Here is a 14934-nt window from a genome sequence, read left to right on the forward strand (position 1 = left end):
TCCATAGCATTCTCTAGACAAGAATACTGGAGTGGGTTGCCATGCCCCCCTCCAGGGGATCTTCCCAACCCAGGGATCGAACCCAGGTCTCCCGCATTGCAGGCGGATTCTTAACCGTTTGAGCCACCAGGGAAGCCCTCTTCCCAGAATACTAGTTGCTCTTTTTTAGCATTGATCCTTCCTGTGAATAATTTGCTTTTGCTTTTGTTGCTTTTGTTGTCCAAAAAGTGTTAGTTTCTCTTTGGTCATTTCTGACATTCATCATGTGGTCATGAATTGCCACAGGTTTTACTTCTGCATGGGGAGAAAGAAAAGTGCCTATGCATTCTCTCCATCTTCAGAAATAAGAGAATAGGATTGTTATTGTCCAGTCATTAAGTCGTGTCCAGCTCTTGGTGACCCCATGGACTATAGTACTAATATTTTATGGATAGTTAATTTTAGAGGAATTGTTTAAATAATTTTCTACATATTCCATGTAGGAAATGAGAAAACATCCATGATAGGAGGAGATTATCTGCAATATAGGGAAAGAAGGACTAAGGAACCCACAACAAAATGGAGAAATGTTTAGATTCAGGGTCATCGAGCATCACTGTAGCTAAATGAAAAGAATATCAACTAGGAGAATGTGAGTAAGAATAACAATTGTGGGGACTTCTCTGATGGCCCAGTGGTTGAGAAATCTGCCTTGCAATACAAGGGACACAGGTTCCATCCCTGGTCGAGGAACTAAGATCCCTCAGTAGCGACCACTACTGAGCCCATGCATCACGGCTAGAGAGAAGCCGCTGTGCTACAGCAAAAGATCACACACGCTGAAACTAAGCCCCTATGCAGCCAAATAAATGAATGAATAAAAACTTCAAAATTAGAATAAGAATGTGTCGTTGAAGGAAGAAGAATGAGAATTAAAGAGTAGCTGTTGGATTTGGTGGTTAAGAGTATTTGATGATATCTGATGGAGTAGTTTTAATAAAAGCATGGGTTGAAACCACATTACAAACATTCAGGCAGAGAACGCATGATGTACAAGTAAAGAAACAGAGAAAAAGCCACCCTCAGGAAACTTAAAGTGAATGCAAAGAAGAGAAATGAAAAAGTAGGCTAAAAGCAAGAGTCGAGTGAAAAGGTTTCTCTTTCTTTTTTTCTCTTTTATTTAGTTTCCTAAGAAAAACAAAATATAAAGGACAGATAGAATTGCCGAGGGTAAGCAGGTAAACACATGCCCTTGACCACCCTATCTGAAGGTTCTATGGAGGAGTACATGGTAAGGCCTCTGGAACTGACCAAAAGGCCTGCAAAGGGCCCTGAGAGAGAGCAGAGGACAGGCTTCCCATAGAATGCAAAGTCAGAACCCTCAGTGAAAGGGAAAGAGTAGTATTCTGGTTTTTCGAAAAAGAAAGTTGCCCTGCCTGGCTGAAGCCCTTTAACACCTGAAGAATTCTAGCCAAAGGTCACAGATAATTCTGTAAGTTTGATGTTCTGAGTGTAAATGGTTTGAAAGGAGTCCAAAGAGCAGTTCTGGCTTGGTCTTTAACCCCTGCTGGTCCACTAATGTCATCAGGTCTGCCATGGTCCTTTGATGGTTTTGGAGGAAAAAACCTTGAGAAAAGATTTTGTTCACATCCACCATGCTGCTGCTACTGCGGCTGCTAAGTCACTTCAGTCTTGTCTGACTCTGTGCCACCCCGTAGACGGCAGCCCACCAGGCTCCACCATCCCTGGGATTCTCCAGGCAAGAACACTGGAGTGGGTTGCCATTTCCTTCTCCAGTGCATGCATGCATGCTAAGTCGCTTCAGTCATGTCCGACCCTGTGTGACCCCATGGACAGCAGCCCACCAGGCTTCTCTGTATACGGGATTCTCTAGGCGAGAATACTGGAGTGGGTTGCCATTTTCTTCTCCACACATCCACCATACTAATCTGATTTCAAAATCAGATCACTCCTGGTTTTCCTTGTTATCTTACCGAGCTGTTTAAAATAATTTATAGTTAATTATTTAACTGCAATATATAAAAGCTGTACAGGAATGCCACACATTCCAATGCTCGCTTTTGCTGAGCTAAGATTTGGTTAACAAGGTGCAATTTACTGATTTTTGTTCCTTTGAATTTATATTTTCAGTTAACATTTTTTGTTTTTAGTTTTTCAATTTATCTTACCTCTCACTTAAAAATAAAGGCGCAAAGCTGTTCAGTTAAGGATAAAATTAGAAAGAAAATTATTATAGATATTAAAACTCAAAATAATGTGAAATATTAAAAGAAAAAAAGTGATAGGACCCCATTGGGATAAGAAAAACCTTCAAATGAGAGGATTTCCCAGAAACAAATGAAAAAGAAAAACTTGACTGTGAATGCAGTGTTGAATATCTAAAAGTGGCTTTTGTTAGATCAGAGAATGAATCAACTCACCCCTTAACATCTCATACTTTGTCTTTTTAAAGCATTGCCATTGAGGGACCTCTGTGGCAGTCCAGTGGTTAAGACGTAGCCTCCAACGCAGAGAGTGTGGGTTTGATCCCTACTTGGGGATTTAAGACCCCACATGCCTTGGGGTCAAAAAATCAAAACATAAAAAAGAAACAATATTGTAACAAATTCAATATAGACTTTTAAAATGGTCTACATCAAGAAAAATATCTTTAAAAGAAGGAAATATCGTCATTGAAAATTTCACCAGTTTTCAAACTTAACATATCTCTCTAGTAAATCAAGATAATTTTTCTAGAACAAATATGTGGTAATTTCCTGAATGATAATATCGGATTTTGTTTCTAGAAGAAAGGAAAAGCCTGGAAACACTAAGATATCATTCGTAATTGTACTTTGTGTGAAATGAGTTTACAAATGGATACACTTCAGATTATTGCTGAAAAAGGACTAACTACAATGTTTATAGCACATATTGTGCCCTGAAAGGAATCAGCCCTAGGTCTTGGCAGACGTCTGTAGCCTGTCACCCTGTTGGATTCTCCACACTGTTGGAAGCCAGGGAGTGTGGTGAGCAGTCCCTGTCACATGCTTACAACAGGTATCTTGTGTTACAAATGGATAAAGTCAAGGAGCCACTTATAAATCAGTTCTTGGAATACTGGACATGTATCAGAGAGAAGAGTTGTACCACATTTGCTCTGTTTATCAGTGAAAATTAAGGCTGCTTAAATGGATATTTTCTTCAGTTAGTGGTTATTTTATGAGCTCTGTTGCAGACCAGAAAGTGTGTGATGAAATCAATACTGACAGCATCAGCTCTGTGTGCTGGGTCGACGGGCAATGCTCCATAAGCAAAGAAAGCTGCCTCTGAATATTCATCCACTTACTGCTTACAGTTGGAACCCACGTATATTGATGCACACAACATGGCTTGCTGTCACTATGAGTGGGAACATGTGGCCTTCACTTCGTAGAATAAGCTATAGTGGGTGTTTCTTGTCCCTGCTCTTCGGAGCTCTCTGCCCTTAGACTACCACCTAAACTGAGCCTGGCCTCCAGTCCTTGGGTTTCCCAATGGCTCCTTGGCAAAGAATCTGCCTACAATGCAGGAGGCATGGGAGATGCAGGTTCGATCCCTGGGTTGGAAAGATCCCCTGGAGAAAGAAATAGCAACCCACTCATTTTCTTGCCTGAAAAACCTCATGAACAGAGGAGCCTGGCAGGATGTAGTCCACAGGGTCGCAAAAAGTCAGACGCAACTGAGCACAGTACTCCAGTCCTTTGCAGCCTTTGCAAGTGACCTGAATTTATAAAGTAAGGAAATAAAATAAAGCAAATATCTCAGAAGGCATTAACAAATACATGCAATGATTGTGTACACACACACACACACACACACACACACACACACACACCCCTAACTAAAAGTCAACAGTCTTGATTGTTTCTACTGAGTGAAAGAACTTTCTGATACAGGTTAACTATTTTGCAGCTTTCAGAGTAAGTTTCTATATTATTACCTTTCTCCCCACACCTGGTAACACCAACTTCCTCTGAAAGGTTCACATTTACATAGAGAGACCCTTTCTGAACACAAGGATAGACCCTTAGCATTCCCAGAACAGTGACATCAGAGGCTGCTGTTTAGTTCTGTCAACCAAGTTTCAGCTGTGGGTGACAAAAAGCACTGTTAGACCTTTACCCCATCACCTTTCTCCCTTTTCTGAGTATCTGTTCCATCTTTCCTTCCTTCGCCTTGTCTATAAACTTTGAGGCTGAGATTAGGGTATGACTAACCTGCAGATGGTTAGACAGGTGTCTGAATTTGATAGGATATGCTAGCCCAGATTGTCCTGTGGTAACTTGAAAAATAATGCAAAATTCTTAGTAGCCATAATAGTCAGAGCCCAGTCATGCAACTAAGCATTTTAGGAATTTACTGTGCAAGATTGGAGATAAACATGAAGAAACTGAGGAGAAATTAACCAGGGTGATGTCGCCATCCAGCATTTAGCAATAGCAGGAATCTAGCAATGGCACCCCACTCCAGTACTCTTGCCTGGAAAATCCCATGGATGGAGGAGCCCGGTTGTCCGCAGTCCATGGGGTCGCTAAGAGTCAGACACGACTGAGCGACTTCACTTTCACTTTTCACTTTCATGCACTGGAGAAGGAAATGGCAACCCACTCCAGTGTTCTTGCCTGGAGAATCCCAGGGACAGGGGAGCCTCATGGGCTGCTGTCTATGGGGTTGCACAGAGTCGGACACGACTGAAGCAACTTAGCAGCAGCAGCAGCAGCAGCAGTAGCTAACCCAGGTCCTGAAGAGCCTAGGTCAGCTGGCCCCAGAGCAGAAAAATTGCCTTTCCCCGCCTCCATCTGGGTTCTTGGTGGGGACTGTCCCGTAGAAGGTGGGACCATGGACAGAGAAGTTGCCCTGTGCAAGCTGGAGTCATGGGGAAGCCACAGCCAGTTCCAGAGATAGCAAGAGAAAGAGACGGAGAGAGAAACATACTAGTTTCTGGCTTCTTTCTCCTACTTAATCTCCCTCTCAATCCTCATTGCCCTAGCTTAATTATAAATCAAAGGGCAGGAAGGAGCCTGGGAAATGAGGCTACCTGCTGTTAACAGCAGAATGGGAAAGGGTTCGGATAGTGAGAGCTAATCAGTGTGGACCAGCACAATCTACCCTTTGCCTCTCAGCACCTCTCCTCACTTCATCCATGAAAGAATCATTTCAAACAAATCCGTATGGGGTTGTGAGGTCAGCATTTTGTGTTTTAACAAGCCCCCTCTGTATTGAACAATAAGATTTGAGTGTGTATGTGTGTTAGTCACTCAGTCGTGTGCAGCTCTTTGCAACCCCATGGACTGTAGCCCACCAGGCTCCTCTGTCCATGGGATTCTCCAGGCAAGAATACTGGAGTGGGTTGCCAGGCCCTCCTCCAGGGGATCTTCTCAATCCAGGGATCGAACCCAGGTCTCCTGCACTGCAGGCAGATTCTTTCCCATCTGAAACACCAGGAAGCCCAAGATTTGAGACCCACTAGCTTAGATTTGTAGGATGTTACACGTTTAGCTATCAAAGTGTAAATTTGTGTTTTGCATTTCATTAATACTCTTGACATGAATGTAAAAGGAAGTAAACATTTTCAGAATAGTAAAACTGTAGTATCTTTTATTTATTTGTTGTTTAACAAACATTTATTGACCTAAGTGAAATGTGTATATAAAACAACTCAGCTGTAATCATGATTCTGTTCAGTGTGAAATGATCTTGATTTATTGTGTCAAGTTGAATTAATGTGTCTCAGTCTCCTAAGCACAAAGAATAATATGAATACTATAGGCTGTTTTTGCATTTCTAATAAGCTTAAGGATATAAAATGGCAGAAGATTCAAGAATTTTCTTAACACATGATCATCCTTCCAATAGGAACTATAAATTACTATTATGTAATTTATTTAGTAATAATTTCTGTTTTCCAGACATCTCCACCTTGACACTATATAGACATCCAGATATACAAATGAAAAATCTAGTTAGTCATCCAAATATTTTGCTTTTTATTTCAAACTTATGTCTATTTGGAAACATTCAGATGGCTGAGGAATTTTTCACATATTATCCATATGTTTGGCATTGCATAGACATATAAAAAGATGAGGAAAGGGGTTTGGCAGTACATGGGAAAATTGTGTTATAATGAAGGGCTTCCTGAATGTGGAAAATGTTTCCCCAAGCAGGCAAAAATGCAATTCAGAGATTACTGTCTTCAATTTTTCTCCTCTCATGTTTCTGCTAAACCGACTCTAGTCAGCCTTTGGTCTACATCACTTCACTGGAACTGGTTTTGTCAGTATTTCTGTCTTAAAGCCAGCGCTCTGCTCTGTCCTCATCCTATGATCTAGTAATAGGTTTGACATGATTATTTTTTCCCTCTTTCATCACTGATCTTCCAGGCCACCCCCCGACTTTTCTGTGATTACTCTTGTCCACTGGCTGCCGTGTTTCAACCTCCATTATTGATTCCACATTGCCTTTCTGACCTCTGAACGCTGAGGGTACCAGCATTCAGTCCACAGATGGCCACTCTCTTCCCTTGTTGAACAGCCTCATTGCTTTAAATACCCTCCTCTCATTATCCACCTCCATACTGTCCATCTGCAGTGAAGGAGACCTGAGTTCAGTCCTTGGGTTGGGAAGATCCCCTGGAGAAGGGAATGGCAACCCACTCCAGTGTTCTTGCCTGGAGTATCCCATGGACAGGGGAGCCTGGCGGGCTACAGTCCCTGGACATGACTAAGCAACTAATAGACACACGTACCTACATCCCCAGCCCATCTCTCTTCCCTGAACTCATTCATCCTGCTCAGCACCTCAAGCTCTGTTCCTTATGTGCCCTTAAAAGTTTATTCCTCCCACCCTCTTCCCCATTTCAGTTTTTAATCGTTTCCAACTTTTTGTTGTTTTGGAAAATTATGAGAGTCACCCTTGACTCCTCTGTTATTCACACCACGTTTTCAGCCCATCAGAAAATGTCATTGGCTCTGTTTTCAAAATGTGTGGCCAGCTCTCTTCACTTGTTTTGCTATGACTGTGTGCAAATCCTTGTCTTGTTCTTGCTTCCAGATAATGACAAAACCCTTCTCCGGGTCTCTCTGTTTCCTCTCTCCACTACATAATGATCAAAGGAACAATCCAAGAAGAAGATATAACAATTATAAATATATATGCACCCAATATAGGAGCACCGCAATATGTAAGACAAATGCTAACAAGTATGAAAGGGGAAATCAACAATAACACAATAATAGTGGGAGACTTTAATACCCCACTCACACCTATGGACAGATCAACTAAACAGAAAATTAACAAAGAAACGCAAACTTTAAATGATACATTAGATCAGTTAGACCTAATTGATATCTATAGGACATTTCACCCCAAAACAACGAATTTCACCTTTTTTTCAAGTGCTCATGGAACCTTCTCCAGGATAGATCACATCCTGGGCCATAAATCTAAACTTGATAAATTCAAAAAAATCGAAATCATTCCAAGCATCTTTTCTGACCATAATGCATTAAGATTAGATCTCAATTACAGGAGAAAAACTATTAAAAATTCTAACATATGGAGGTTGAACAACACACTTCTGAATAACCAACAAATCACAGAAGAAATCAAAAAAGAAATCAAAATATGCATAGAAACTAATGAAAATGAAAACACAACAACCCAAAACCTGTGGGACACTATAAAAGCAGTGCTAAGAGGAAAGTTCATAGCAATACAGGCATACCTCAAGAAACAAGAAAAAAGTCAAATAAATAACCTAACCCTACAACTAAAGCAACTAGAAAAGGAAGAGTTGGAGAACCCCAGAGTTAGTAGAAGGAAAGAAATCTTAAAAATTAGGGCAGAAATAAATGCAAAAGAAACAAAAGAGACCATAGCAAAAATCAACAAAGCCAAAAGCTGGTTCTTTGAAAGGATAAATAAAATTGACAAACCATTAGCCAGACTCATCAAGAAGCAAAGAGAGAAAAATCAAATCAATAAAATTAGAAATGAAAATGGAGAGATCACAACAGACAACACAGAAATACAAAGGATCATAAGAGACTACTATCAGCAGTTGTATGCCAATAAAATGGACAACGTGGAAGAAATGGACAAATTCTTAGAAAAGTACAATTTTCCAAAAATGAACCAGGAAGAAATAGAAAATCTTAACACACCTCATTCAGTAGTTTTTTTTTTTTTTTTTTTTTTAATCACAGCAGCCAAAGTGACCTTTTAAAGATGAAAATCTGATCATGTTTCTCTTTAAAGCCATCCAGTAACCCCTTGTTTTTTATTGCAAAGTAACAATCTAAATTCTTACAATGTCCCTAAATTCTTACAATGTCTCTAAATTCTTACAAAGCTCCCCATAATCTGGCAAAACCTCTGATCTTGTGATTCCACTCTCCTATCTCTTTCTCTCTCTCCTTCCCTCTCTTTGTCTTTCCCTCTTTCCATCACTGGCTTCACTCTGCCACACACAGACCTCTAGCCGTTTCTTAGGAATTTTTCTCTTGGCTGTTTCCTCTGCCTTATATGTTTCCCACCATGTAAAACACTCACCTCCTTTAAGTCTTTCTCCAAACGTCACTTTCTTAGTAAGGCCTCTCTTGACCACCCTCTTGACAATTGCGATCTCTAATGCCCTGGTCCCCTTCTTGCTTTATTTTTCTATCAATGTTCTAACATCCATCATTATCTAGTATACAATATGTCAAGTACCTTGCTTGGCTATAACTCCTCATTAAAACATAAGCTTCATGAGGACAAGGCTCCTTGTCTATTTGTTGACTTTTTTTTCCCAATAACCAAAATTATTGTCCAGAACATAGCTTTTACTCTATAAATATTTGTTGAATTATGAATGAGTGAAGGGATAGGTTGGGTCATTTGTTTAGTTGGATGTTTTGAAGATGGTAAGGGATAAGAAGGCCTGGTGTGCTGCAGTCTGTGGGATCGCAAAGAGTCAGACACAATTTGGCAAGTGAACAACAACAAATGTTTTGAAGAATCTGGGAGCAATTGGATCTTGGAAATAATCTAAATTATTCCAAAGAATGTACTTTCTACTAATAATTGTTGGGCAATGAAAGAATTGTATAGTCAAATGATTGGGGACTTTACTTGATCACACTGATAATTTTAAGATCTGTAGCACAGCAAGCATTCATTTTATGTAAAGGATTGCAGATAAATAATTCAGATTTTTCAGGCCATGTGATCTGTCATAACTCCTGGACTCTGCCATTGAAATGCAAAATAAGCCATTAACAATATGTAAATTAATGAACTCGGCTGAATTCTAATGAAACTGTATTTATAAAAACACAGAATTGGCTGGGTTTAGCCTGCAAGCCATAGTTTGCCAACCCTAATCTAAGCGTGTGCTTGCAAGCATGTGTGGTCAGTCGTGTCCGACTCTGTGACCCCATGGACTGTAGCCCACCTGGCTCCTCTGTCCATGGGATTCTCCAGGCAAGAGTACTGGAGTGGGTTGCCATTTCCTACTCCAGGGGATCTTCCTGACCCAGTGATCAACCCAAGTCTCCTGCATCTCCTGCATTGGCAGGTGGATTCTTTACCACTGTGCCATAATCTACAATACCTAAACTTACTTAATTTAATTTAAAATAGTATTTTTATTTCATTGTAGAACTACCAAAAAACCCATAGAATATTCATCATCATCTTCTTAAATACGTGTTCCTCAGGACATAGTTAAAGATTAACACTAAAGTAGTTTAACCCTATAATTGGTTATGAAGAGTTCAGTATCCTGGATAGATTTTGTCAAATTCACATCTCCAGCTAATGGGAGAACAGGGATAAATTCTTTATTTTCTGACTCCCCATTAAATGTTCTTCTCACTTCTTATGCTGCTACTATTCCACTGCTGTTGAAGGACCCTGATCTTCTGAATTTAAAATTTATTTTAAGCTCATTGCAGAAGAGACTCTGATGTACTGACCCGTTAAAATTTTTAATGTTGATATAGATTAAGATAATTTTTTAATTTGATATGTCTCTTAAAGCAGTCCTGTATCTTTTCAAAAAGTGATTAAAAAAACATTATTCAGTTTTAATTTTCTACATCATGTAAAACGAGACATAGACTTCTAGTGTCTCTTAACTTGTAGGGTGAATCACAGCAGTAAATAGAAACAACGCTACAAGTAGCAAAGATAGACACACATCTTCACATACACACGTGCCAATGGCCACCTCCTTGTTCAAGTCACCGTTGATCTCTGCATCTTCTTTGTCACTTCATGCCCCTCACAAATCAGATGCATCAACCCTGTTCTCTGATTTGTGTGGATCAAGACTCATATTTCTAGCCTTTAAGTCATCCTTCCATTTTCCTACCTTCCTTTCTTCCCAGTGGGGTCTTCTTTCTTTAGACTTCACCACTCACTGAAGATTGGCTGGACTCCCAGTAAACCTGTCTATTTAGTATGCACCAAACGGCATGAAATCCAAAGATATGAATTCAATTAAAAGTTCATTTAGGTGAATCACTTGATGCTATGAGTATCTCCATTTCATTATGAGCTAAATGAGAATAATTAACCCTTATGTACCTGTTCATCATCTACCATTATCTCACTGGAGAAAGGAAGTTAATATTTTCGGTGTCAGTTTCCAGGATGAGAAATTGTCACACTTCACTTACGAACATTAGCAAGACAGATAAGATAATGGTTGTATGTGCTTTGAGCTTCTCAAGAGAGTTCTGTTTTTCCTGTGTACACATTGATTCAGTTAAATTTGATTGTAAAGCTCTTTCAGTAGCTATCTATATGAAAGTGAAAGTTGTTCTGTCATGTCCAACTCTTTGTGACCCCATGGACGATACATTCCATGGAATTCTCCAGGCCAGAATACTGGAGTGGGTAGTCTTTCCGTTTTGCAGGGGATCTTCCCAACCCAGGGATTGAACGCAGGTCTCTTGCATTGCAGGCGAATTCCTTATCAGCTGAGCCACAAGGGAAGCCCAGCTCTCTATATGGATCTATCCATATAGCTATCTGTATGGATCATTGCTTCTCTGGTAATCATTTTTATTTTTGGAGCACCCTCATAAGGATGAGTTCCTGAAACCACCATTGTTAGGATAATTCATTGGTCTCACAATGAGGTGTGAGGGGTATATTAGAAATCTTAGGACTCGTCTTCCCTTTTGGAAATAAATATCTGAATTTGACTGATTTAATGCCAGTTTCCTGTGAATTCAGTTTCAGGATAGTATCACATCCTGTAAGTGTTAGTCACTCAGTCGTGCCCAATTCTTTGCGACCCCATGGACTGCAGCCCACCAGGCTCCTCTGTCCATGAGATTTTCCAGGCAAGGATACTGGAGTGGGTTGCCATTTCCTTCTCCAGGGGATCTTCCCAACCCAGGGATCGAACCCGGGTCTCCTGCACTGTAGGCAGATTCTTGGCCAACTGATCTACAAGGGAAGCCCACATCCTGTAAAGTGCCCAACAAATAAAGACAAGTAAAAATTAGTTCCAACTTTCAATTATAAGCATCAAAGAGGAGACAGCAACTTATCTTACTTTTGAAATGCTTTTTTTCACATGTGTAATTCACTCATCTATTGAGAAATCACTCTCCCAAACATTCGCTCTCTACCTACCATTTCACCTCTCCAAGAACCATGAGTGCTGGGGCCTTTATTATATTCCAGTTCACCTCCCCAACTACTTGTCTTTCTTCATGCTTCCAGTTTTTCAGAATACAGCTCCAGATAAAGCACAACTCTTCTTTGAAGTCAGGTAGGGGTCAGGAATCAAAGACTCAGAGATAAAATTATCTTTATCAGGCACATCAGGAAAAGGAACTACAGCAACGTGCATAGATTAATACATTTTGTTACTGTCAATAAATTATAAATACATGAGAATCCTAGATTATCAAACTAGAGGTCACTTCAAGCCAAAAAAGAGCTATATGAAAGGAAAAAAAGGGAGGCCTTATATTCTTTTACCTCTTTTCATTTTAGAGCCGTGCAAAGCAGCCTCATTTCCAAATTTGTCTTCCTCTGTTTTACCTCATTTGTGACTTTTTCTTTATTCTATATAGTATGAAACATTCAAGATTCATGCTTTTTTAAATTTTTATTTGATATTGAAGCATAGTTGATTAGCAATGTTGGGTTAGTCTCAGGTGTCAGCAAAGTGCTTCAGTTATACATATACCCATACGTATTCTTTTTCAAGTTATTTCCCTATTTGGGTTACTACAGAATATTGAGCAGTGTCCCCTGCGCTATACAGTAGTTGATTATCTATTTTAAACATACTAGTGAATGGCACCCCACTCCAGTACTCTTGCCTGGAAAACCCCATGGACAGAGGGGCCTGGTGGGCTGCAGTCCATGGGGTCGCAAAGAGTCGGACACGACTGAGTGACTGCACTTTCACTTTTCACTTTCATGCATTGGAGAAGGAAATGGCAACCCACTCCAGTGTTCTTGCCTGGAGAATCCCAGGGACGGTGGAGCCTGGTGGGCTGCCGACTGTGGGGTCGCACAGAGTCGGACACGACTCATGTGACTTAGCAGCAGCAGCAGCAGTGTGATATGTCAATACCAAACTCCCAGTCTGTCCCTCCCCTCCCCACTTCCTGCTCTGGTAACCATAAGTTCTTTCTCTAAGTCAGTGAGTCTGTTTCAATATCTCATTGTTACTTGCCTCCAGGAACCTAAAGAGATAATTCAGAGACCGCTGGAGAAAAGCCCATTCTTGTCAGCTACCTTCTCTTTTCTCTTTCCTCTGTTCTGATGGTTTTGGAGTCAATTCCTTCTTCATTATCAGAAAAAGGAGGGCTGTGGCAGAGGTGAGCCCTTCCTTTGCGGAGGAGGCCATATTATGTGTCTGCCTCTCTGGCTCCCATATGACCTTGGTATATTTAAGAGGGGGTGGCCTGACTCTTACATGGGCAGAGAGCTGGGGTGCTGAAGTTACCCCCAAAGCTGCTTCCCTCTCAGTCCTAAGCTTTGAGAACTCTCTTCTTGCTTTGGTCTTCAGATTTGTGTGTGTAGTATGTGCTCTCAACAGCTACTTTCTTACTGTTGCTCTGAAATGTGGGGAACTTGGAAATGAGTTGGAAGGGAAAAAGGTGACCATCCAATGCTCCTCAGTGCTAAGGACCTAGGCCACTTGAAAGCAGAAAAAAATAACCCAAGCAGTGCAACTAGTCTTCTCAGGAAGACTGACCTGGGGATTTATTTGCATAAAAACCCTTTTCATACTCACATTTTCTGATTTCCATTAATAAAAATATCTCTATGTCTAGAGGAAAGCAGAACTTAAATTTTTGAGTATCACCTGCCTACAGTCCATCTCCCAGCCTTCAACATGACTCTAGATTGCTCAGAGATTCTGAAATTAAATCATGAATGATTTCTTTGGAAAAAAAGAAAATAGAAAAATATGAATGTGTTATAATATTTTCCCTATACGCCAAGTCCCACGGCCTTCAATGTGCAATAGTGAGTGTGGAAATTCTAAAAGAATTGTTAACGCATTACTTTTAATGTATTTTAACAATTAGTTTTGAAGTGTGTCTTTTTCTTTACTATGGGTGATGCAACCTTGAAATTTATTTAAGATGAAACAATGCAAGAATATAGGCCAAAATATTAATCACTTTTGATCATGTGGGAAGTTTGATATTTGATTTTTAATATTGCTTTCTTCATAAATTGTAAATTGAAAATACAATTCAAGGAAAGATGGTTTCAGTGGGGCTTTTTCTTCATAATTTTCAGGATTTTATAGCCCCCAAAAACATAATTAACAATTTTAAGACATCTCATTGGCTTTCAACTAATTGCATTTGTGTGCTTGCTAGTATAGCTGACTGCAATTATTTCAGAATCAATTACAGAAAAGATACAAAGTTACAGAATGTAGTACTAACCAGAGTGGACTGTAAAAGCATTGTTTATCATATATTCATTTTTTTCATACTTAGAAATACAGTCCCTTCCAAGGGTTTGTTTTTTTTTTTTTCCCTCACTGTAGTTGTTTTGGTAATTTATTACTAGGTAATAAATCATTCCATGTTTACTGCTTAAAATGAGAATCATTTTATTTGTGCTCACAGGTTCCATAGGTTAGCTGTTCAGGCAGGGTGTTTCACCCTACTCCAAGAATGTCATTTGGAAAGAAGAATGGCTGGTGTCCCTTAAAATCACTGGGAAATGACCTTGTCTACAGACTTCTGCCAGAGAAGGCAATGGCAACCCACTCCAGTGTTCTTGCCTGGAGAATCCCAGGAATGGGGGAGCCTGGTGGGCTGCCGTCTATAGGGTTGCACAGAGTCGGACACGACTGACGCGACTTAGCAGCAGCAGCAGGCTTCTGCACTCATTCTGACACCTGGGCTAGGATGGCTCAAAAGCTGGGCTCAGCTGAAGCTGTTAACTAGCATACCTAAATAAGACCCTCCACGTGACTTGGGCCTCTGCAGACATAGTGCAGGGGTTACCATAGGCGATACCCTCAAAGAGGGAATATAGATAGCAACGCTCCAGGAGAATAAGACTTCAGCTTCATAGTTAGTTATGACCTTGACGTCACAGAGCATCACATCTGCCATCCTCTATTTGTTAACACAGTCACAAACGCACCTGGCTTCCAGATGAAGGTACAAAGATGCTATCTTCTTAACAGAAGCAGTGTCACAGAATGTAAAACAAAGATGTTTTAAAACCATCACTGTAGAAGTGATGGGTGGGATGCTTTCCATTAGTACTCCTACTTACTCATCTCTAATGCAGCATTGCTGCTGCTGCTAAGTCGCTTCAGTCGTGTCCGACCCTGTGTGACCCTATAGACAGCAGCCCACCAGGCTCCTCCATCCCTGGAATTCTCCAGGCAAGAACACTGCAGTGGGTTGCCATTTCCTTCTC

General features: G+C 40.4%; 1 protein-coding gene across 9 annotated transcripts in view; it reads left to right on the plus strand.

Annotated features, from left to right (window-relative positions):
- Window positions 1-14934, plus strand: part of INPP4B (inositol polyphosphate-4-phosphatase type II B) — an 883288-nt gene that overhangs the window by 800802 nt on the left and 67552 nt on the right. The window lies entirely within an intron of this gene.

This window comes from Ovis canadensis, chromosome 17 (assembly GCF_042477335.2).
Source record: "Ovis canadensis isolate MfBH-ARS-UI-01 breed Bighorn chromosome 17, ARS-UI_OviCan_v2, whole genome shotgun sequence".
In the NCBI taxonomy this organism is placed as follows: Eukaryota; Metazoa; Chordata; class Mammalia; order Artiodactyla; family Bovidae; genus Ovis; species Ovis canadensis.